The sequence below is a fragment of the Canis lupus genome, chromosome 24 (assembly GCF_048164855.1).
Source record: "Canis lupus baileyi chromosome 24, mCanLup2.hap1, whole genome shotgun sequence".
Taxonomy (NCBI): Eukaryota; Metazoa; Chordata; class Mammalia; order Carnivora; family Canidae; genus Canis; species Canis lupus.
In genome coordinates, this window is record NC_132861.1 from 37,475,535 (window position 1) to 37,500,762 (window position 25,228).

Here is a 25,228-nt window from a genome sequence, read left to right on the forward strand (position 1 = left end):
ATAAATGGGTGATTATACACTACAGTGAGCCCCCAGAGGACTCTGGGATGGTTGAGGAGTGGAAACAGGAGCATCCTAGGAACACTTCTGTTCTGGGGACTCAGTCTCAGGGAAGAGGCTCCACATAGAGGAGCAAAGCAATGCTTCCTCAATAGGTTGTGCAAGAGAAATAACCTGGAACTTTTGAAAAATATGAATTCCAGGGTTCCATTTCCTGAGACTGATCCAACAAATCTGGAGTGGAGCACTGAATCTGTATTTTTTTTTTTAAATAGACATTTAATTTGGGGATAATTTTAGGTTTACAGGAAAGTGGCAAAGTTAATTTGTATTTTAATAATTTTTAAATTGTGAAATATAAAGCACATATAGATAAGTGCCCCGAACAAAAATGATACCTTGATGATTTGTTAAAAAGTGAACGCCTGTCTCATCACTATGTAGCTAAGAAATAGGACATGGTAAGTCTCCAGAAGCACCCCCTGTGGCTCTACCTTTTCCTTCCTACCCAAAGTTTTACTACTTAAGCATGCACCCCTAAACACTGTAGTTTAACTTTTCATCATGAACATTTAGTATGGTTTTACCTATTTTTGAACTTTTCATAAATGCAATCATATAGTATGTATTTTGGGGGTCTGGTTTCTTTTACTGTATGAAATCCATCTATGTCCTTGTGTATAGGTGCAATTTACTCTTTTCCACTATTCTATCTAATTCACTGTTACCCAGCATAGTACTCACTAGGGGCATGGGGCTATTGAAATTCAAGCTGATTAAAACGAAATAAAATTCAAAATTCGGTTCTTCCTTTGCACTAGTCACATTTCAAGTGCTCAACAGCCACTTGTGACAAGTGGCTAGCATCTTGGACACTGCAGAACAGAAAATTTCTCTCATTCCAGGAAATGCTTTTGGACAGCTCTGCTCTGGAAATGCTCAATTTTCTGAATGCATCAAGATTTACCCATTCTACTGTTGATGAACATTTTGATTGTTTGCAGTTTTAGGCTATAGTGAATAATGCTGCTGAAAATGTTTTTGTACTGATCTTCTGGTGCCCACGTGTAAATATTTATGTTGGGTGTATATCCGAGAGCGGACTTGTAGGTCCACAAGTGTGTGTACATTCAGCTTTAGTAGATAATGCCACACTGTTTCTCTAGTGCTACGCTAATTTATGATCCCACCAGGATCTCCTTTCAAAAGCATCCCAGATAATTTTTGAAGATCAACCAGGTTTCACTGCTTAATTTATTCAAGGGGGTGGATTTTCTCTTGATACATAGAAAGAGACTTCTAATGACTCAAATTGTGTGACCGTAAAATAGACTCTTAGGAAAAATACTTCATCAGGTAGTGAGGACCCTGTCTTTAGAGGTATTCAAGTTGATGATGCACAACGTTCTGAAATAGCAGCTTTAAAAAGAATTCCTAGACTTAGGAAGAAGTCTTCTTAAGTGATGTAGAAAGTCCTTTTCAACTGTGAAAGTCTCTGATTCCATGCCTTTTCATGACAATGTTTGGTTAGATACATGCTCAACAGTGAAATTCTTCATAGTTAGGCAGCAGAAGGGAGAAAAGGCTGGTGCCATGGGGCTGGATTAAACACAAATTGGATCATTAGCCCCAGAATAATTGAGTTAGTTGTCTTGATGATCAATGAAGCACCAGGTACTCACTTAAGCCCACTGTTCCTACCTGCGCTCTTGGGATAATGGGACTGATGACCACCTCAAAGTCACTCTCAGCAGACGTTTATGTGTCCTCCTTATTTCTAGTTTAATGGCTTTATTGGATATGTGCCTATTATTATAACTGTCTCAAATCATTTTTGGAAGCAAGTGTGGCCTAAATTATAACACTTGTAAAAATGCCCTCATTCCAACATTGCCTGGTAGTCTGTTCTCATGTTTCTATGTTCTCTCTCTCTCTCTCTCTCCACTCATTTTTCCTGCCCCCCCTGGAATTCCCTTCCAGCCTTGAGGGGTTTGGAAATGAAGGGATTTATTTTAGGTCACAAGAGGAATAATCTTCCTGCTCAAGCACTCAACAGGCTGCCATTTGGGATAGAATGGCTTCCTTGTAACTCACTTGAAGACTGATTGTTTCTAGTAAGAATGCTGTTAGGGGATTTGGAGAAAGGTCTTAAATCTCTCTGGGTATGTGTGAGCAATGAGATTTCAAAGGGAAAATGAGAAGGAGGCTGCTCTACTAACCTGAGCCAATGCTAGACCCATGAATGGCAACTGTTTCTGCTCCCCTGATGATCTGCAAGCAGTGCTATACTCTGGATCTCCCCTCAACCCGTAGAGTATTTTGAGTGGACATGTCAAAAGCCACCCATTTAGGATCCCAAAAAACCTGTAGATATAGCTACAACTGTGCCAACATAGAGATGGGATCATGGTGCTTGCAGGGTGGTGGCAGCTATCACTCCGGCCCCACAAAATTTGAACTAAGGGATGATGTGTCAGGCTTTGTCCACCTAATTTTTCAGATGGAAGGGCCAATTGGGTCATGAGAGAGAATCCCAGAGAGATAACCTTGGAGCCTCTGGGGAGCCTTGGAGCTCCTTCTTATGTCCATTGGTTTAAGGAAATGTCCTTGAAGGCTGCAGATAGAAGCTGTGAGAAGAAACTTAAGAAGTTGGCATGGTCAGACCTAGTACCCATGGTGTCTTCTCTCTGTGGCTTTTGGCTCAGCCCCCATTTTCTTGGCTCTTGGTTTCCCTAAAACCATAGGAACAAGGACAATCAAAGGGATATGTCTATAATGCCCTCTGTCCCAGGAGACATATGAGGCTTAATTAGCTGGTACCCACAGGATGTTCTGAAAATGAGAAATGCCTAGGATTATTATCTATCAAATGTCACATACAAATATGCTCATGTTCCCATTATGGATGTGTGTGTTGCAAACTTGTTCAATCGAGTGTGACCCGTTTGGTAGTTTTAATTACAAATATCAATAAAATTGGTTGATATTTATGGGCGCAGACCCTTCAGATCTGGGGAAAGGAAGCTAATTGTGCAAGACAGTGCTGTGATTGAACTCCAAGGGAGGTGCGGGCTCCTGCTAGCTGGGTGTGAGGCTGAGACAGCTCCAGTCTCTCCATGTTAATTAAATGTGATGAAATGAATATTAACTTGTAAAATAGAGGCCTGGGCTGGGTTTACTAGGTGGGTGGGACTGAGGCTGGGGAAGGGGGCTGAGGTGGCTAGACTCAAGTGTTGATGTCTTCCTGAGAGGCAATAGTGGTTTGCATAGTGGTTCTCAACACTGGTTGCACACAGAATTGCCTGAGGGGCTTCTAAAACATACAAAGGCCTGGACTGTATGCCAGAGATCTGTAGGGGTGGGGTTGCCCTGGTTATTCTCATGAGCAGCCAGGACTGAGAACTACTGATGCTGACCCATGAGGCTCTGGGCTAGCCATGTGTCCCTGAGTCTCTCACTCTGAGCCTCAGTTTTGTTGTGCTTTGTTTTTGTCTATAAAAATAAGATTAATCAAAGCTACATTGCATATTTGTGATGACCAAATGAGATCAAAGGAGTAAAAGGGCTGGGTACCTAGTGGAGCCTCAGAAAGGGCTGGCTGGTTTCTGCAGCTCTGAAAGATTAGTACTCTTTACTGCTGAGAATAGAGTCATTAGCATCTTTAATCAGATGAGAAAGTCAATTCCAAAAACCCCAGAACCAATTCAGAAAACTCATCTTTACATTCTGTTTCTCTGGCACCACTCTTAGCACCAGGATCTATATTAATCAGAATTTTCCAGAGACACCAAACCAATGGGATATCTATGCCCACATGCACACCCACATTCACACCCATGTCCACATCGACACCCACATCCATATCCACATCCTCACCCATGTCCACAACCATCCACATCCATACCTACACTCATGCCCATATCTACATCCACACCTATATCCATCCACATCCTTACCTATGCCCACACCCATGTCCACATCTATCTACATCCATGCCTGCACCCATGTCCACATCTATCTACATCCATGCCCACACCCATGTCCATGTCCATCTACACTCACATCCACATCCATCCACACCCACACCCACATCCATACCCATACATACCTCCATATATGTGTGTATATATGAATACCCACATACCCATGCACATACACACATATAAAGAGATTTGTTATTGAGGTACTAGCTCATGTGATTTCAGAGACTGAGAAGTTCCATGATCTGCTGTGTGCAGGCTGGAGACCCAGAAAAACCTGGTGATACAGTTCAAAAGCCAGAGAACCGGAGAGCTGGGAGTAGGAGATGATCAATGTTTCAGTTCAACCAGTCAGGGGAGAGAGAGAGAGAGAGAGAGAGAGAGAGAGAGAGAGAATGAAGAGAATCCTCCTTTCCTCTACCTTTTTGTTCAATTCAGTCCCTCAATAAATTAGATGATGTCCCCCTGTACTGGGGAGGGCAATCTGCTTTACTAGGTCTACTGATTCAAATGCTAATCTCTTCTGGATTAGCAATGTTACAGACACACCCAGAAATAATGTTCAACCAGATAACAGGGCATCCTTTGATATAGTAAGGGTGACACATAAAATTAATTGTCACATTTCCCTTCCTAAGATTTAAGTGCATGTGAGCCAGGATGAATTCAGAAGACTGCAGGCCCCTGGCAGTTTAAGCCAAGGTGAATTCTTCACTGAGCACTGATAGCATTGCCTATGATAAGCACTCATCTTTCAACCGCTCATTTTCCATAGGAACAAAAAGACATGTCCAAGAAGGTGAGTGGTGCCAGGTCACAGGCTCAGAGGGCGTGGCTGGGAGTTGCTGAACCAGCACTGCAACCCCTGTTTGCTGAGTTCTAGCCCCCAGCTTGTTCCATTCCAGTTCCAAAAATTTGCCTTTTCTATCAACTGAGGAGAGCTGTCCTGTTGGTTTGCTTATTGAGTCACCTGAGATGCGGTCCCTTGGGAGAAATCATGCCTTGAGAAGCAGGGAAAGATGGTGTGTGATATATAGCTTTTGACTTGCTTTCTCACTTCTTCTATCAAGGTGCCCTGATTTCACCCACCTTCCTCATATATCATATCTTCCTGGCTTCAGACCCACACAGTGTGGCCAAACAGGGTTGTTCAACACTCCCAACAGGCTCCATTGTTTCCTCTCATGCTGTTCTTTCACCTGGAATGTTCCCTAGAACATCTGTAACCAGTCATCTCCAAAAGCCCAGGGGAAAAACAAACTGCTTCCCTGTCCCCTAATCCTTTCCTGAAATGCCCTCCTTTGGAGAAAATACAATAGCAGTGTGTATATCTTGTACCTTATGGACTGCACATCCTTGCTTTGTTATTTGTGAATGTATCTGTCTCATTCCTATTACTGGACTGGATGTTGATGAGGGTAGGACAGAGCCATAGGAAAAGCATGATCTTGGGAATTAGGCACACATGGGCCTGAATTCCGTTCCTGTCACCATTAGCTTTGTGATCCCAGGAGAATCATTTAGATTCTCTAAGCCTCTGTGTACTCATTAATTAAAATGAGGAAATAATTCCTACTTCTCAGGGCTGATGTGAGGATTAGTTTGATACATATTTATGAAAGAGTCTGGCAAAGAAAGGTTTTCATAGATGCCTGTGGAATGATTAAATGAATTGATATAAACTATCTGGCATGAATGTTGAAAAATCACTCTCACTTACCCTATAGTTAAAAATTGCATTTTGGGATGGTGGTAAGGAATTTAAAGATCCCTTTGAGATGCTCAAAAATTGCAAAGTTTGGGCCAAAGGAAAGGAAGGAAGTGGAATTTCGGGTGGCCATTATGAACCTAGAACCCTCACTGAATCCTTAGGACAGCCTCATTCTGAAGTGGGGATTATTTTCTAGGAAAGACGGGGCTATCGTATTGACTCTGCCACTTACCATGGGCCCATGGGAATTGTTTGCCTTCTTCAGCTCTTAGTTTTCTAATGTATGAACTAAGATAGCCACTCCTCTGACACATGACTTACATCTATAAGAGAGTGTCTGGGATGTGCCTGGCACTCCACAAAAGGCAGCTATATGGCTGGTGTTACGATGATGTCTGTATTAGGAACAGCATGTCGACATGGCTGGAATAGCAGAGTTGGTGTGGCAGCCCTTGTGTGTCTATGCCAAGTGAGCCCTCTTTCTGTTGAGTGGCCGCTCTGGGCAGCCTGTGTTAGCCCCAGATCACAGCATCACTGAGCAGGACTTCTCTATGGGTGTCCATGGTGCATCTTTTCAGAATTCTTTGGATTTGCTCCAATGAAAGTTCCCTCCCTTCCTGTGTTTTCCAGAATCGGGCCTGGCTCCTCTCTGGCAAATCCCTACCCGACTCCATTTCCCTTATCAACCTGCAGATCGTCTCTCATTTGTCATCTTTATTAGCTTTTAATCTCCCATCAGTTTAGTGCTGGGGTTTAAGAGTAGGATTAGTGAGGGGAGTTTAATTGGATGATCCTCCATGGCCCCTTGAACATCGGATTCAATAAAAGTTTATGAAAAGATAAAATCGCAAAGGGTTTTACAGCCCCAGACACAGCAAGAGACTGGTTCAAGAACAAGGTAGCTGTTTTTCAACCTCAGATAATCCATGTTTCAACTTGATTAAATGAGGAAGTGAGTTTTTCTGTCCCTCTCCTTTCCTCCCTCTGTTTCCTTATCCTTTTCCTCCTGGTGTAAGCAAGAAGCCACTTTCCGCCAGCCTCTCCTTCCCTCTCACTTTGATTCTCTCTGACAGGAAAAATAATGAAACCTGGGTGCACCAGAAAATAACATTTATTTCACGCAGAAATATGCTGAACCACCACTGAAGGTGGCTGAGGTGATGCATTTGATGGGAAAGAGGCCAGTCTTGAAGACTGGGCACGTGGTCCATGAGGGAGGAGGGCGAGAAAGTGCTCCTCAGCTGTGAAGTCCTGCTCATCCTGTACCCACCCTCTCCCACTTTCTGGCTTCCATCCATGGAGAGGGTGAGGGTGGGGTAGCCTGTGGGGTGATTTGTGAGTTTGTTCATGTATTCATGCAGCAAACATTTATTGTGTGCATACTATGTGGCAGACACCGTGGAAAGCACAGGAGACATAAAGATGAATAAAACCTCTTCTAACGACAGGAGGACATAGTCTCAAGGGGGAGATGGAGGTTTACAAGTAAGTTCTATTTTCTTTTTTATACTACAACCACAGTTGAAGGAAGGGATGGGCCAGAAGTAGGGTGAGGAAGGGTTCTGCACAACGAAGAGCATAGAATTTGGAGTTCCTGGTGGGAATCTGGTAGGTGTGATGTGGGTGAGACAAGAGAGGAGAGAAGCAAGGGAGGAGGTAGAAAGAGGATCTAATGAATGGGTGTTAATCTGTGGACTCCCTGGGCTGAAGATGTAAGGAAGATGTCCTGGTGTGGATGGCCCGAAGACATTTAAAGAGTAGTCTACAATACTCATCAATGCATTGTGGGAATCGTTATTTATCCATCTATCCATCCATCAATAAATGTAAAAGCTCATAATCACTGTGACCATGAGCATGCAGCTTCCCAGGGATTCACAGAAATTTGAGATTGGTTTTCGGATTTCCACGGGCCACAAACTGGGGTTCACATCAATCTTAAAACACCAAGAGACCCTCAAGGATGTGTGATTTACACAACTCTTATCGAATATCAAGTGCAATAATGTCAGTGGTATAAAATAAAGCCAGAGCTTAAGTGAAGGACTAGTTGGCCCACCTTGGTGAGGTGATCTAGTGGGCATCAAATAAATCTTCACAGAGGGGGCCATGCTGAGTTAGGCTTTGAAGGATGGATAAGAGTTTGCTAGATGAATGGGAATAAGTGTGGGGCACGGAGCACCTCAAGAGGAGGAAATAATAAGGAGACAGGAAACACTAAGATAGTCACAAATGCTGGGGTGCCTGAGCAGATGTGAGTGCAGCAATGGGAGTCAAGCTTGTAGATATAAGCTGTAGAGGGAGTGATGGGAGTCATGGAAGACCACTCATGCCAAACAAAGTGTGGTTGGTGGAAGACCACTGAAGAGTTTGCTTATAGGAGGATCAGACTAGTATCTTCATTTTGGAACAACCATCCTGGCTCAGCATGGAGGATAGGGGGTGAGACTGGAATCAGAGTGGCTAGTCAGGAACAGCAGTCCAGCAGAGAGGTGACACAGGCCTGGATAACAATGTAAAATGGAAAAACTTTATAATTGGTCGAATATGGGGATGGGGCACAGAGGAAGGTTGTATCTCCAGCTCCCAGTCCGGTGCCCAGGTGATGCCATTGTCTGGGAGGGCGATGCAGGAGAATGTTAAGGTGTGTGTAGGGATGGCTCAGTTTTGGATATGGTGAGATTTAAGTATCTGTTAAGTAGGAAAATGTGCTGGAAGACATGTGATGCATGAGATGATCCAGAGAGAATGTACACCGTGGTAAAGAGAAGATAGGGAAGAGAAGAATGGGGAAGAGAGAAGAAAGGAAATGTGACCCGTGGATTTCTGATCTTTCTCCTGACAGTGTTATAGGATCCTGTCTGCTTCCACACACCTGTGGATGGAGATGTTGGAAAGGTTTTACTTGTCGCAGCAATAGAGGATGACTCCACATTGTTCACAGATGTGTGGGGCAAGGGATGGGTGGTCTGGGTACATTGCTCTTGATGTCTGGACCTGGTGCAGTGCCACTCCTGAGCAAAGCCTCACAGCAGCACAGAGCCTGTGTGTGGCTCAAAATGAGAATAATTTGGTTAGGAGCTGGATGTTTGATTGGAACTTTTGGAATAGGAGCTCCAAAAGCTTTGTGGAGCTTATAGCTTGAATGATCATTAAAAAAAAAAAAAAAAAAAGAAAAAAAAAAAGAATGCAAAATTGTGCATGTAAAGTTGGATATCAGACTTTGGAAGGGGTCACAACACTGAAGAATTCTGAGTTTATTAGCTTTATGATAAATTCTTCTTTTGAGAATGCTGGAAAGCCCAGAAGGTGCATATGTGTGTTGAAGATATGGTCGTGGTATGGTGTGTGTGCACATACTGCATTAGTTTGTAAGGATGATCTAGGGAAAGAGGGAACCCAAGTCTGGGTACTTCTTGGACCTTGCCCCGTCTAGCAGGGTGCTCACATGAAGAGGGGTCCTAAGAACATGCATGGAATATATAGCCTGGAAGTCAGCTGGAGCAGCTGTCCTTTAAGCTCTAGATAAGATTGGCATGGAACTCTTGTTCCAAGTTTAGGGGGGAGCCCAGTGCTTTCCCCAAGACTTCTATAAATTCCTGAGGGACTTATATTCTCATGGTCACCTTTATTCTTGAGTTGTACTGCTATCAAATTAGTTATGGACCCTCTCAATATCCTTGCTCCAGATTGCATTGACTCAGATGTGGAACTGATCCTCTTTCTGTGATTTATACACACATGTACACACTCATCCACTCACATACACAAGGTCTTTATGTATGAGGCAGGCTTTACTGAATAAGGATGGATATGTTGAAGTAACACAAGTGATTTGGAATTGAGTATTAGGAATCATGAATTTCTTTCGGCCTCCTCTTTCCTTCCTGCCATTCTTTATCTACTTTGCTCTTCTCTTCCTAACTTTTGTTCTTTGCAGTTTAACAATCCCTTTGGATCACTGTTAACCAGCATCCTCTGGGATTCACCTTCTAGGCCAAGTGTATCAACTGACTATTGTTGTGTAAAAAGCTCCCCCACCCCAAATTCTGTATCTTAAACAATAAGTCCTTATTGTTTCTGATGAATCTGTGGGTAGTCCTGCTGATCTTGGCTGGACTGGGCTGATCTTGACTGGGCTTGTTCAGGTCATCAGCTGGTGGATCATGGTGGGGATGACTGGTCTAAAATGGCTCAATTCCCTTCCACGTGTCTCTCAGACTTATCCTGCATGCTACCCCAATGGGGTTGTCACAGTGGCTCATGTTGTCACTGTGATTGAAAAGAGGGAGTGGAAATGTGTGAGCATTTTGCCTAGGCCTCTGTTTGTATCACGTTTGCTGTCCACATGGCCCAGCCTGGAGTCAGTGTAGGAGGCGTGCTACAGAAAGGCACGGCCATGATACATCATGAGAAGCTGGGGCTCTTAGTGCAATGCATCATTTATACCATGTCTTTCAAGAAGTATTTTCCTAAGAAAAGACTGTTCCCTCTAAGAGGCATCCTGGTTCCAGCTGTTAAGACAATAGTTTCACTCTGGTACATCTGATGCCTGCTTGGTATCTTATTAAGCAGCAAAATAGCCCATGGTATGACATTTTATAAGGGCTTAAGCATTTCTACATGAAAGGGACATTTTTGTAAAGTATTTATTTACTTTCCTAAATCTTATTGGCAGATCTAACCTCTATTTTCAGGGACCTGCCTGAGTTCCAATAGACTGTTGAACAGAGGAAGGAGGTAAAGCTGAAGTTACTTTGCCAGCACTTGAGATCCATTCACCAAAATAAGAAACTGAGGCAGTGAGAAAAGTCTCGGTGATTCTGAATTCTAAAATGCAAATGCAATCACATATATACCCCCATCCCCCTCTCCAGGAGCATGAGGGCAAAATGGACATCCATTATCAAGGCAAGGTCTTGTCAAGGTGCCCCTGGAAGGGCCTATCTGAGGAGTTGGAGAATGAGAGTCCCGGTGGCTTTCTGATCATTCTGAGTTGGGGGGAAAGGTAAGGTTGGGTAGGGTGGTTCTGCTCTGCACCTCTCTCTTCAGTACATCCTTCTCAAGGTGTGTGTGTGTGTGTGTGTGTGTGTGCATGAGAGAGAGGCAGGGGGAGAAGAGATGGCGTGTGTATATTCATATGTCTATACACACATATATCAACATACCTCAGGGCTTTCTGCTGAGAGAGGCACAGCTTTGACACTGCTTTGCTCTGCTTTGTGTTAAGCCAGACAATAAAAGAAATGATTAGGGGCTTTCAGAGCAAGCACCTGACAATAGGGAGAGGTGAATGTGGGCTGATTGAAGCTCCATTTACCCCCTTCCTGCAGAGCAGGGAGAGGCAGGCAGGGATGGTCCCACACCTGCATTTTGCAGGACCAGTCCCAGGATGAAACCTTGCCCTCACTCCTCCTCCCTGACTCCCCCGGGGCCTCAGGGTTGGTTAAATTTAGTGTTCTGGCGTTTCCAAATCCATGCGATTTCTTCCAGGACTGTGAGTCTAAATGTCACCCTCGCTGCACAATCACTAACACATTGTGCTGATGGGGGTGGTTCAAAGGCTGTGTGGATGTGAGGGAAAGGAAAGCGCAGGCAAGTCTTAGGAAGGGGAAAGGAGAAAGAAAGAAAAGGAGGTGAGGGGAAGGATGAACAGGCTTGCTTCTCTCACCAAGCCCAAACCAGCCCAAATGGAGTCACACGGAAGGAGACTGGCCTCCTTGGGCAGAGCTGGTCACTTTGTAGTACTGTCTACAGGCACTGCAACAACTGTATAGCCCATCCTGAGGGGCTACCCATGAAGCTGGAGATGGGTGGTTGTTTCAATGAGCCCGGATCTAAGAGTGGTTCCCACTTGGATTCAGTAGGACTGTTGACAGACTTGGATCTGCTCCTGAGGGGCCTTCCCTGGGTTCAGTAGGGGAAGAGAGAGAGTGTGGGGTAGTCTGGAGCCAAGAAAGTGAAGCAACGTGGGCCATCACCAGTACTTGGCCACCTGTTAGCTGTTTGACCAGGGGCTAGCCATTTTTCTGAGTCTTGGTTTCTTATTTTGTTAAGTGAGGATAAATATCTCTGCTCTACCCACTTTGCAGCCATGTTGTGAGGATTAGATGAGATGATGTACAACAAAAAGTTCGAAAAGAACTCATCTGGCCCCATCAGTGTAAGGCTTTACGCCACTGCCCAGATGGAGGAAAGTAGACTTTTCAAAAGGTAGAAAGGCATGTAGTACCTCAGATCTGAGGCAGGACTTCTGGGCTGAAATCCTGCCCCACTGCAGACTAATTATGTAACCTCAAGGTGGTCCTCATATCCTTTCGATGCTTCCATTTCGTAATCTGCAAAGTGGGAGAACAGCGACGCCAACCTTATGGGGTCACTGTGAGATTTAAGTGAGTTGAAGTGTTTTAAGTGCTTGGACAACATCTAGAAAATAATAAGCCTTCAGTCAATATTGGCGATTATTATTTACCTTCCTGGACTATCTTGCTTGGGGATCCCAGAGTTCTTTCCAGATAGATTTGATCTGATGATTCTGGAAACATTAATCAACCCGTGTAGAGTTTCTAGCGCTCCCCACAGCCAAGCTGGGCATTCAGTTGTTGCTCAAGGTTTGCTGCTTTCTGTCTCTGTCCCTTCTCATCCTGCCTCATCTCACTGGGCCATGGGCTTTCTATTCTGTGGGTCCTGGGAGAGAGAACTCACAAAGGCCCTGATGAAAAAATACATCAGTGGTCTATTGTTATGGCCCCATTATACTCAGTCTCTCATTCTCAGGCCCTGCCCAGAATTCTTCTTCATGCTTTTTGTGCTTGATTAGAAAGAAACCCCATGAAGAACATACAGCAATCCTCCTCCTCTACATATATAAACCTTGAGAGAATTCACCTCTCTGGGCCTCAGTTTCCCCCTCTGACCAGTGAGATCATCTCCAAGGGCTCTTCTGGCAAATCATGACACTTTTGACTTCATTATTCCTAGCAAATGACAGGCCCCGGCCCCTTTCCATGACTGTATCCCTGGCTATTTTAGTTCTTTTTCTCTTGGTTTCTTCCTCTGGAACACGCCAAGTGTTTATGTCATTTTGGAGAATCCAGTAAACTGCATTATAGGGAGGAGACTGGGAGTAACACAGGCAAAAATCTGCTATTTTCACATGAATGCTTTAGGCAGTCAGCCATGATGGGAAATGAAGTGTGTGGGGAAAGTACAGGGTGAATAAAGAGGGCCTTAGTGAGATGATGAGCCTTTTATCGCTTGTGCCTGCGCGTGACATGGTGCCGATCTGTCAGCCCAGGGGCTGTGGCGTGTGGGGAATGGTTCTGCCTTGAAGTCTTCCTCTCCACTCCCACCGCAGGTCACGTTTTGATGGGGGAAGAACTGGTGGTTCTTTACCCAAGTTCGGCTAAGCATAAAGCAGGAGGAGGAGGGGGGCCAGCCTGGCAGCTTGGGGATTCACACTGGGTGTGGGGAGCTGTTCCTGTGGATTACGAGATGCTGAGAGATTCAGGGTCCTCCACCCATGGATGGAGTGGCAAGGGCTCTTAAATCACAGTCCCTACCACCTTGACCTTGGCGTGGTTTCTCTGCTTAGCAGCAGGGTGGTCTAGGCCAAGTGCCAGGGCGTGAGGATCAAGAACAGCTGGGGTTCTGACTAGCTGTGCAGTTGGGGGAGTGGGTGGGGAACAGTCACCCGGTCTCCTGCTCCGCACTGAGTGTCACTCAAGCTCAGGCCTTTTGGAGAGAGGACAGTGCCTACATGTTTTCACTCTGGGCATAAGGTTTTTTGTTTTTTTAATTTTTATTTTTTTGTTAATGAAAACCCTTTATTTTTTTAGAGCAGTTTTAAGTTGTCTTTTTTTTTTTTTTTAAGATTGATTTATTTATTCATGACAGACCCAGAGAGAGAGGCAGAGACATAGGCAGAGGGAGGAGAAGCAGGCTCCCTTCCCTGCAGGGAGCCCGATGTGGGACTCGATCCTGGGACTCTGGGATCACGCCCTGGGCCAAAGGCAGGCGCTCAACCACTGAGCCACCCAGGCGTCCCGAGCGGTTTTAAGTTTAAAGAATAATTGAGGAGAAAGTACAACGAATTCCCCTATATTCCCTTTCCTTTCTCGCAGGTTCTCCTATTAATAGGTTGCATTGGGGTGGTCTCTTTGTTACAATTAGCCAATATTGGAATGTTGTTATTAACTAAAGTCCTTAGTTTACATTAGGCTTTACTCTTGGTATGTATTTTGCGGGTTTGGACATGTGTCCACCATTACGGTATCATACAGATTAATAGTTTCATTGCCAGAAAAATCCCCAATGCTCCACCCGTTCATCCCTCTTTTCCCTCCCCACGGAACTCTTGGCAACCACCAACCTCGTTATGGGTCTACTATAGTTTCACCTTTTTCAGAATGTCATATGGTTGGAATTAGACACATGCAGCCTTTCGACTCGCTTTTCTCACGTAGCAAAGCGTATGCATTTAAGAGTTCTCCATGTCTTTTTGTGGCTTAGTAGCTCATTTCTTTTTAGTGCCGAATAATATGCCATTGTATAGAGGTGCCAGTTTGTTTATCCACTCACCTGTTGAAGGATAGCATGTTTGCTTCCAGGTTTTGGCAATTATGGCTAAAGCTGCTATAAACCTTCATGTGCAGGCTTTTGTGCGGACATAAGTTTTCAACTCATTTGGTTAAATACCAAAAGCGTGATTGCTAGATCACATGGTAAAAGAGTGTTTGGTTTTATAGGAAACTCCCAAACTGTCTTCCAAAGTGGCTGTACCATTTTGCATTCCCATCAACAACGAAGGAGAGTTCCTCTTTACTCCACATTCTTGCCAGCATTTGGTGTTGTCAGGGTTCTGGATTTTAGCCATTCTAGTAGGATGCAGTGGTCCCTTGTTGTTTTAATTCATATTTCCCTGATGACATATGATATTGAACACATAGAACAAAGGATATATATTTTCATTTATGAATAGTTTTAATAAGTTTTTAAAATCTGTCTTCCCCACCCCCACCCCAGCCAATAGGAAATTAGAGGCAAGTCTGTGACAGGGATATAAGAAGCAGGCGTACAGCTGATAGGGTTGGGAGTCAGAAGACTTGACACTGGTCTTTGTGCCCCTGAGCCGCTTGACCTTGGGAATCACTTCACTTCTGGTGCTCAGCTTCCTCACTTGCAAAATGTGGCTTTTGTACTGGATCAAGGCCACAAAAATTTTCTCAGGCCAGTGCCCACCAGCTGGAATGAAAAGGGAGAGGTGTGCAAGGCTCGATATTGTGCCTGAGAAGTGCCGTGTTGCCAGACAAGACAGCTGTTCTCGAGAATGATCTCTAACTTCCTGTCCTGTTTCCAATTCAACTTTAAGTGACAACTGACAGCCTGGCAGAGAGAAAGAAAAGGTAGACTTTAAAACGTCCATGTGGTGGCTCAAAAAAGTTCATTAGTATGGGGCAGACAGTGTTGTGAAGTTAGCAGAAGTCCTACCTCGTCACCTGCTGGAACCCCCTACCCCTGACATTCCAGGCCCATATAAGCATCGCTGGCTGGACTGTGAGCTCTGCCTAGAAGGAGAGGAATCCATCTGTCTCCTCATCCCTAGAGCACTGCACCAGAAGGTGCTTTGCTTATGTCTTCTGGACATCTTGCTAGTACCAGCCATGGTTCTAGGTACTGGGGATGCACCAGGAGGCAGGGAGACATAAGTCCCCACCCTCACGGGGCTTCTATCATAATGATGTATGTGAATAACAACAAAAAAATTATTTTTTTTCTGTATATTCTGTTTCAGAGAGTAGGAGATTGTCATCCAATTTAGAAAAATGTCCACCTTAAACATTAAAAATAAGAGAGTGAATTTCAGTTACTTGGAAGCATCTCAGAAGGCGCCAACAGAGTGGTAGTGAAGGACTGACTGATTTCCTGGCTGGGTGCAGATGGGTGGCACTCTTAGGTGGCTGCAGTCTACTGTGCCATGCCTACCTTGGCCCAGGCCAAGGACCCAGCAGCACTTGAGTAGCTTTTGTAGTTGAGGACTCCCCAGTCCTCTGAAGGTGAAGGGAGAGTATGGGGAGGATGTGTTCCCACTCTGAGCCCAGAGGTCCCTCTGGGAGGGGCGTGCCACAGCGAATGAGCTACACATACAGCCTGCAGCAGGCGTGGACTGGGAGGCTGCGGTGAGCGCTGGCTGCCCATTGCCTTATCTCCCTACAACGTCCCAGGGAGATTATTTAACCCACTTGAAGATCGAGTCACTTTCCTAGATTAAGTGTTGCCTGTAAAGAGTGGAAAAAGTCTAGGAAAGCAAGGAGATGCTTATCAGTGTTTGGGTGCTGCTGAACTCTTCTTTCTTAGCGGAGTGGTTTGGTAATGGCTTTCTTCCCAGCAGAATGAGATAATTTCTCCTTTTTGCCATCATGAAAACTTCCTGTGAGTAGTGACCTTGGCCCTCTCAGGAGAGGCGGGAGAAAGCTTCAGGTATCAGACAGACTGCCCTGCAGGATCTGGAAGGTTCAGGAGGCTCACAAGTGGCTGTGGGGTGTTTGGGCACTCCCTTAAGGACAGAACAAGAAGAGACTGGAAGATGGTGAGTGTTGAAGCCATCAGGGACTACATTGATCTCAGGCTCTGATGTGCCTGTGACTACTTGAGGACTTTGTTCAGAGCCTGATTTGGTAGATCTGGGTATGTATTTCTAAGGAGATTTATTTCTAAGGAGGAGTACCCAGTAGGTGCAGCTGGTCCAAGACCACACTGGGGTATGAGAGGGTCGAGTCACCTATGTTATTTTACAGAGGAGAATGTGGCTTGACAGAAGCCACCCAGCTAGGAGGTGATGGAGCTGGAAGAGGATCACAGGTTTCCAGAATCCTAGGCCCATGTTACATTTTGTTTCTTCTTTGTAAAGACAGGGAGGTGTTGCCCACTTGCAGGCAGGCTCTGGAAGACCTTTAAGGTTGTTTGGAGTTCTTTCCTAGAACTTCAAGGTTCATGTACTTTTACCCCTATTTAATCACTCAGACAATTACAAATATTTATAAACTCCTACATATCCTGAGCACTATGGTGATTTACAGGAGTAATGGGTAGTGCACAAATTAAAAGAGGAGATGCGACTTTTCTTTTTCTTTCTTTCTTTTTTTTTAGATGCAACTTTTCTATGCAAAACATAGTCAAGGAAAAACAGATGATTCAGGGCTGATAGCAATGTCAGACTGCATTCTTCATGAGTCTGAAGGAGAGAGAGCAATCTCTTTGGGTCCTGGTAGTCAGGGAGAGCTTCTTAGAGGAGGAGGCCAGCTCCAATGGGGCTTTGAGGGATGCATAGGATTTGAAGAGATGGAAGGGAGAGGCAGGTGGCTTCCCCTCTCACTGGATGGGCCCTTCCCATTCATTTCTTTCTGTTTCTTCTCTATCTTCCTTCTCCTTTCTCTGCTTGTGCTCTCTTCCTTTGCTCTCTTTTCCTCTTATCAGTGCCATATAAGTAGAAAAATAAGGAATTTATGATCAAATATCTTCCCTTATCTGTTTAGCTTAACAGTCCTATAAGGAAGGCAGCACAGGGTGTTAAGCCCATTTAACAGATAAGAAGAGTGAGGCTCAGATTAGGGATTGAGGGTTTTCTTGGGGTGTCCAGCTTTCATTGTTACAACTAGGAAGCTCTTGAGCAAATGAGATGAGTTGGTCACTGGAATTTTGTCCTTACTTGCCAATCCCTTGGTGCTGGGGCATGACTTTGGCCCATTGGGCAGGCTGAATGAGTCATTATGGTGGGCTAGTCCAGTACATTGTCTTTTCCTTCAGAATGGGGAGCTGGCCACATAGAATGGAGGGTACAGAGGCATGTTCCATGATTCTGAGCCTATCTGCAAGTACAAGTAGGCACTTGTGAACCTGATCTCTGGATCATCCCTGGGGTGTCCTTTGTCTTGAAGTTGAGCACTCCAACTCTTCCTCTTCCCCTTTGCCTTGCTAGGATGACCCTCAGCCTCTGGAGTTGAAGTTCTTCAACTTTGATGCTACTACTTAAGGACTTTCTCTCCCAATAATAACAGGTCAGCTATAAATGCACAGGTCTGTCCTCTCAAAATGACCCAAACATGAGCATTAAAAAATAAGAGACTTGGCAGGGGTCTTTGCAAGTGACAATGTTGGAAGCATGGGATGGATGCAGAATTTCAAAATCTGTTCTTGGTAGGGATTCCTAAGCTATACCAGTTCAACCTCTCTCACTCAGTTTACTTGACTCCCTTTTGGATGCCTAAAAAGCTTCTAGTTTCATTACTCTTGATCTTACACAGTAACAGTCGCATGGATTTTGATTGCAAACATGGCTGTAAATATGAAAGCAATGAAAAGCACAACATCTATCCCTTCATCACACAGTCTGGAGGGGAGCCTCTTTCACACCAGAGGGGAAGAATTGCTTGGGCTGAAAATCAAAAGAGCACAATTCTAGTTCCAGCTCCATGGCTAAATGACTGTTTGAACTCAGACAAGTCGTTTCCTCTTCCTGGATCTCAGATTTCTCATCTTAAAAGAAAAAATTGGATTGGAAACTTCCCTAAATCCAGTCCAACTCCAGGGTGCCTGATTTCTCTGCTTTTGCAGGAAAAGCATGATGGTTCCTGTCTAGCAAAGTTGGAAGGAGCTAGAGACACCCAACTGGAAAAGCTAACAGCAATGGAAGAGTTGGAAGACATCACAGCTCAGCACAGGGGGTGGGGCTATCTAATGCAACGGCAAATGGCTCTAGGACCCTGATCATTCCTGAGGGCAGTACTCAGCACTTGCCGACTGAGCCACCCAAGCACCCCAGTACTGTATGCTTACACAGCACTCAGGAGTTTCCGAAGCCCTTTCACAGACCTTCCACCCTTTCTTCCTCACAGCAACTGAATGAATTAGAGGGATTCACCATGGTTTTGGGTAGATGAGAGGTTAGAGATGCACAAGTATTAATGGGCAGACAGGACGCAACTGCAAGCCTTTTGGCTTTGAGTCCAGTGCCATTTCCACTAGAGGAGAGGTGTTGCCAATAATTTTGTTCATAGTGATAAAATGGTGTCGTCATATATGGAAAATGGCTTTCACCCAAAATGGTCAAAATGATACAAGTTTCTACCTGAAAGCATACGTTTCAGTTATCTGGAAACTTTGCTCACCCAGAATACTTCTTTGATTTCAGACAAAGAGGCATGCATGAGGCATTATTGTCGTTCAGTGTTCCATGAAATCAGTTCCATGCTAAGTCATTAAGATGGGGGGTACAAAGCATATACAATTATCCCCCCATAAATCACATATTCAAGTGCACACAATCAGAGACAATATAACAAACAGTAAAGATGTATACCTGCCCTTCCTAGATTCACCTATAGGAAGAATCTACTCAGTAAGGGAAGGCTGCATCTTGCAACCAGGTGTAGGCCTGTGTGGCCTGCAGGCCTATCCCCATGATGACAAGAATGATGAAGACAATGGCCAACATGAGATGGTTGCTTGTTATGTGACAGGCAGCCCTCTCAGAGCTTCATGTGCATTAAGTTGTTCACGCTTTACTCTAACTCCTCAAGGGAGGTATTATCACTATTATTATTCAAGATGAGGAAACTGTGGAATACAGAGATTAGCTGGAAGGGTCTGATACTCTTGTTCAGGTGAGCAATATTTGTTCTGTGCCATGTAGATAAATAGACTTCTACTTGGAGCTTGGACAACATTCAGTGTTCCTTCCCTCCATCCCTTCTTTTCTTTCTTCCTTCCACATTCCTTGAATGTCTATTAATTCCAAAAACCATGCACAGACTCTACCTTTAAGGAACTTAAAGTCCAAGCAGGATTTGGGAGTAGTCAGGAAGATGTAGACATGCGCATGAGTTTATCAGCTCATTTCCTTCCAAGATAGAATGAAGATTCTAGTAGAATGGAAGTGTGGGCCTCCTGTAGCAGATACTTAAAGATAGAAAATGGATGAAAGGGATGGCAGTAGGAAAATCAAAGGACTTTAATAGCCTTGCCTTGTAGTTCACACTGGGCCTGCTGTAGCCTGTTTTCTTCCAAAGATACAGGGACCTGATGCCCTGGAGGAGTTTGGATCACGGATCTTGACTGTTAGAGATGGTGCTCATGTACATGAGGCAGGCTCAGAAGGGAACTGGATGGATATTGGACACTTTTCACATGAGAGAAGAGCAGTTCCCTCATGAATCCCAAGGGCTGTGGATACAAGACAGCCTTTCTAGGAAATACCAGCACTTTTCATCAGTCAGTTAATTCTTAGATGTTATTCAAACTTGGAACAAAGAGCACTGCATATGTGCTGGGGGCAGGGCACACAGATGCTGAACCTGGGGCCCTGCCCACTGGGGGACTGGGGAGAGGAGGCAGGTGCTTTGCTGGGTGCGAGCTCGACAATGTGCTCAGTGCCCGAAGTGCAGTGCCCACCTCTACGGTGGGGGAGGTGGAAGCTGGCTGGGCCAGGTGGGCCAGCAGGTGATCGGGGAAGGATTCTTGGGTACGGTAGGCCTTGAGGGAAGATGAAGATTGGGCTGCTGGGGCAAAAGCTATTTGGGGTCAAGTTTGCTGAGCAAACAGTTCCTCTACCAGCCCACAGGCTGAAGATACTGAGAGGCCGGATGCACACTGGACAGGCAGAGGTGGGAGGAAGAAGGTGGTAGAGACTGTCTCCCTCTTCTAGGCTGGGAAGGAGGCCCAGGGCTAACTGACCACCAGCACAGGTGGAACAGACCTTGACTGGAGGGATGTGGGACTGGGAATGACTCTCAGAGAGGACTGAGGGAGTCTTGTGTAGTGGTGAATGGCCCTTTGGCCATGCTCAGGGAACACTTCACATCATCTGAATGGTGGCATGAATGAAGACCTTCTGGATGAAGGTCTGTGGGAGCTCACTGGCCCTGGTGGAGAAGCAGCATTCACTCCTTCAGTTGCCACCTCTGTCTCTCTCCCTCTCTCATTGGTCTGTACACACTACTCTCTGTCTGTCTGTCTTTACAGAGCCATTTTTTCTTTCAGTCGCCTCTCACTTTCTATTTTAGACAGTTTATCCTCTCTCTCCTCCATGTTCTTTTCCATATTTTATCACATGTGCCTGTGTGTGTGTTTGTGTGTGTGCACGCATTGGGGCTTGGGGGAGTTCTTGTGGATGTCAATTTCCCTTGCATTTTGAGGACATGGAACTAGTAGAAGACTAATGCTTGGGCAAGTGAGTGCAAATGCCCAGCTCTAGAAAGGCATGAGAAATGCTCCTTCCTTCTATGTTCCTGTGTGGGATTATTACTTTAGTAGGTGTATGTGTGTGTTGCATGTGCATGCATGTGTGTGTCCATATGCGTGCATGTGTGCATGCTCAGGGTTGTCTGGAATGAAGCCACATTGGCAGCCTACAAGAAAAGAAAGGTAGAGTAAGGTAGTAGGAGCCCTGTTATAAAAGAAACAGTGAAAATTCCCTCTGTACCCTCCCCTAACCATGGGCACAGAGGCAGAGGAGAGATTTTGCTGGCCCTAAAGGAAGCAGTTTCCCAGTCTCTTGGAAGATGAGTCCATCCATCAGCAGGCATGGGAGTAGATGCCATGCCCTGCTCTAAGCCCTCACAATGTGGGATCTGCAGTCTCTCTCCTTGTTGAAGACTGTAACTCTATGAGGGAAAATACAGTCCGGCTTCCTAACATGTTGGTCTGGTCTTGATGATGAGGTGCCTAACCCAGCCCTTGCCACCCAGGAGGCACTCAACAAACATTTGTTGAATGGGTGTGTAAATTCAGAGGCAAATCAAGGGATTCCCAGTGAGCATGGTCTGTGTGGGAGAGTGAGAAATCTATCTAGTATTTTCAGAGCAAACATAGTATAGTTGCTGAGTGTTGTGCATGGTCTCCCTACTACTTTCTCTCCTGAAGAATTTCAATCCTTCTTTTTAGCCCTTGGAACCTCCAGACCCATGGCTCATTCTTACTCCCTCTTATCAACGTGGTTTGGTGGGCTTCTGAATCTAGGCCTTGAGTTGTACACTTTCCTGCCATACTGGGATGGGGGGCTGGTTGTGGGACTAAGAAATCTCCCCCACGACTTCTGCTACTCCTAGCCAACAGAGAGCAGAGTGTTGTCTTTTTGTTTAGGGCATGGAACATAGGTGCATGACTTGTCCAGGATCCCAGCCCACAGGAGGGTGTGGGGATGGGACTCTGCCTTGGTCTTCATGACCTCAAAGCATGTCCCTGGACCTTTTTGGTGTTCAATCCTGCTGTTTTCATAATGATGTTCAGTGTGAACTGAAAATGCTGCTGCGGTCACCTCCTCCAACCTAGAAGGAAACAAAGGAATCTACTGGGACTGTGATGCAGGAGCCTGGCCCCAGGGTTCTGGCATCAGGAAGGGAGCTGGTGGGGACGGGGAACAGATAGGTGACTTATGCCAGCAGGTGGGTGCTGCCTCCGTGGCGACATCAGGCAGATACCCAGTATGGAGACTGGGGGTGCAGAAATGGGCTGGATCAGAGGAAAAAATGGGGGGAGTCTCTCTCCTCTGTATAATAGCCTTCTTCTGACAAGGAGCTTCTGTTCTGTTCCACTGGAAAGCTTTTAAGAACGCTGAAAAGGACAGGCAATTACAGGAAGGTTAGGTGCGCCTGATTGGATGTTGTTACAAATCACTCATTGTCATACACGGCGTTTGGAAAGGAGGCCATCGGGGATGATTGCCGTTTAGGGTAAGTGATTTCTGTTTAGAGTGAGCAAGCAGATGAAGGCTTGGCTGGCGCTCAGTGCCCTCTCTCCTTGTTTGCTGTCGTGCTGATGATTTTTCTTGGCACAGTGGGGTCACTAGAGGTGCTCACAGAATGCACCATGGGAAGGGGCTGGAGATGAGCCTTCTAATTCCATCCCCACCTCACCCTAACGTTTACTGTACTGATGGGGAAACTGAGACTATGGAGAAGGGAATAGACGGGTCCAGCTTCATATAGGTCAGTAGAAGAGCTGGACCAGAGTTCATGTCTAGGCCCCAATACAGTGCTCTTGCTTACAGCAAGGCCCCAAGCTGAGGATCCACTAGGACTAGGAGTTTCCATCAACCTGCCTAGTGTGCACTGTGCACTTTGAACATATGTCACATGGTAGCCCTTGCAACTCCAGGCACTACACCTAGCCTTACTGTACAATGGATCCTCTGGGTCCACTCACACACTGTCACTTGGGATTCCCTTGACCACATGATGTCCCCAGGAGGCAGGAGACAGGGAACACAGCTGGACTGTCCTATTGCTCTCCTTGTATATCCTGATTTACCTTTCTCTGTGTCTCTGCTTCTGTCTCTGTCTCTCTCTGACACACAAAAGTACACACGCACACACCTCTCCTCTACTATTGTGTCTGAAATACAATTATAGTGGGCAAACTTCCTGGATTCTTGAAGTCTATTCTATTTTTAGGTGTCTAAATTAACATATAAGTGTTCTGGGAAGGATCACATGGTAAGCAACTAGGTGACAGCAAACAAATAGTAGAGAAACCCACAAAACAGGGAAAGAAAGTGGTAGAAGAAAGGGCAGCATAAATAAATATCAGCAAATATGCAGTTTGGCCCATCAAAAATTTTCCCACGATTTTGTCAAACAGGAACCTGAAACAGAGGACCGTTATAGAATATACTATGGTTGTATGCCTTTGGTCCACTAGTTTTTTTTTTTTTTTAATTTTTATTTATTTATGATAGTCACACAGAGAGAGCGAGAGAGGCAGAGACACAGGCAGAGGGAGAAACAGGCTCCATGCACCGGGAGCCCGATGTGGGATTCGATCCCGGGTCTCCAGGATCGCGCCCTGGGCCAAAGGCAGGCGCTAAACCGCTGCGCCACCCAGGGATCCCTGGTCCACTAGTTTTGAGCATGGAGCTCATAGGTTTATTGTGTCCCCTAGAATAGTATGTTGACGTCCTAACCCTTAGTACTCGGAATGTAACTTTCTTTGGAAATGGGGTCTTTATAGAGGTAATCAAGTTAAGATAAGGTCATTAGGGTAGACCTTAAGTGAATATGACTAGTGTCCTTGTAAAAGGGGAAATTAGCACAGACATACCCAGATTATGTACAGAGACTCAGGGAATGTGCTATGTGATGGCAGAGATCTGGGTGATGAATCCATAATCCAAGGAACACAGAAGATGACCAGCAAACCACCAGAAGCTGGAAGAGAGGCATAGAACAGATTCTCCCTCACAGCCCTCAGGAAGAACCAACCCTGCTGACACCTTGATCATGAACTTCTGGCCACCAGAACTATGAGAAAATAAATTTCTATCATTTAATCCACAGTTTGTGCTATTTTGTGAAGGCAGCCTTAGAAAATGAATATAGTGATCTTCCTTCTCCACTATTTTTCTGTTTTACCTCCTATTATTTAACTGGACTTTGTTTTATTGAGGTGAAAATCCTCAGGTTGTAATAAGTGTTAATGTTACCAGGATTCGAAATAAAACTGTGATAGACCTGTGGAAAGATCCCACCATCTTCACTCCTGCCCCAAGCAGGAATCCATCCATTTAACCATACAACTGTTTGCTGAGGGCAACCAAGAGCCTAGTACTGTGCTCTGTGCTGAGGCATAAGGACAGGTAAAATACAGTCTTCACTCTCAGGGAGCTCACAGTCTGGTGGGGAAGATGGTCCCATGGACAGGTAATTGTGACATAATGCTGGAGTGGTGGTGACCACTGAGTATTATGGGCACTTAGAACAAGGGAGGTGATCCCAGGAAGAAGTGGGAGGTGCCAGGGAAGGTACCTGGAGAAGACACCACAGGAGCTGAGCCTTCAAGAGATTATCCAGGAGGAGGAGCATAATGAGCAAGGGGCAAGCAACATGGGATAGCATGTGAGTACATATGTATGAGTGTGTGTGTGTGCGTGTGTGTGTGTGTGTGTGATGTCCTGTAGAGCCATGGACCCATCAATGTACATTGTGCCAGCCTCTGTAAGGCATGGCAAGCCTTGCTCAGGTTAGATTCCTCATGAGCTGAGGAATGGCAGTTCTTAGCATGGTCTCCAAGCTGACTTAGAGCCCCTCTGCAGAATGTGGGCTAAATGTGGGACTTTGTCTTCAGCTCCTGAGTCAGTCTTTAACCTTGCTAGTGTCTTTTGCCTATACTTCCAAAGGGAAGTTTCTGAAGTTCTTTTGCTGATAATCTTGACTTTTTTTTTTTTTTTTTTACAGAATTTTCCTTTTTTATCCCTAAACCTTTGATCTAACCCAGGATACCTAAGTCTATTCAAAGATTTTCTTTGTATCTCTCGGCCAGGGTCTATTCAACATGTGTATATGTTTATGTGTGTGCATATGTTTCACTTAAAATTCTTTTTCATTTGAAAATGAACATTAACATAGCTCTTTTAAAAAAGATTTTATTTATTAATTATGAGAGACAGAGAGAGAGAAAGAGAGGCAGAGACACAGGCAGAGGGAGAAGCAGGAGCCCTATGTGGGACTCGATCTTGGGACTCCAGGATCATGCCCTTAGCCGAAGG

General features: G+C 45.2%; 1 long non-coding RNA gene across 1 annotated transcript in view; it reads left to right on the forward strand.

The window, feature by feature from the left end:
- LOC140616502 (uncharacterized) overlaps positions 1–24,008 on the forward strand; it is a 41,771-nt gene extending 17,763 nt beyond the window's left edge. Inside the window, exon 3 of the long non-coding RNA XR_012016972.1 lies at positions 23,830–24,008. This is a non-coding gene — a long non-coding RNA (uncharacterized lncRNA). The remainder of the gene's footprint in view (positions 1–23,829) is intronic.
- Positions 24,009–25,228: the final 1,220 nt, after the last annotated feature.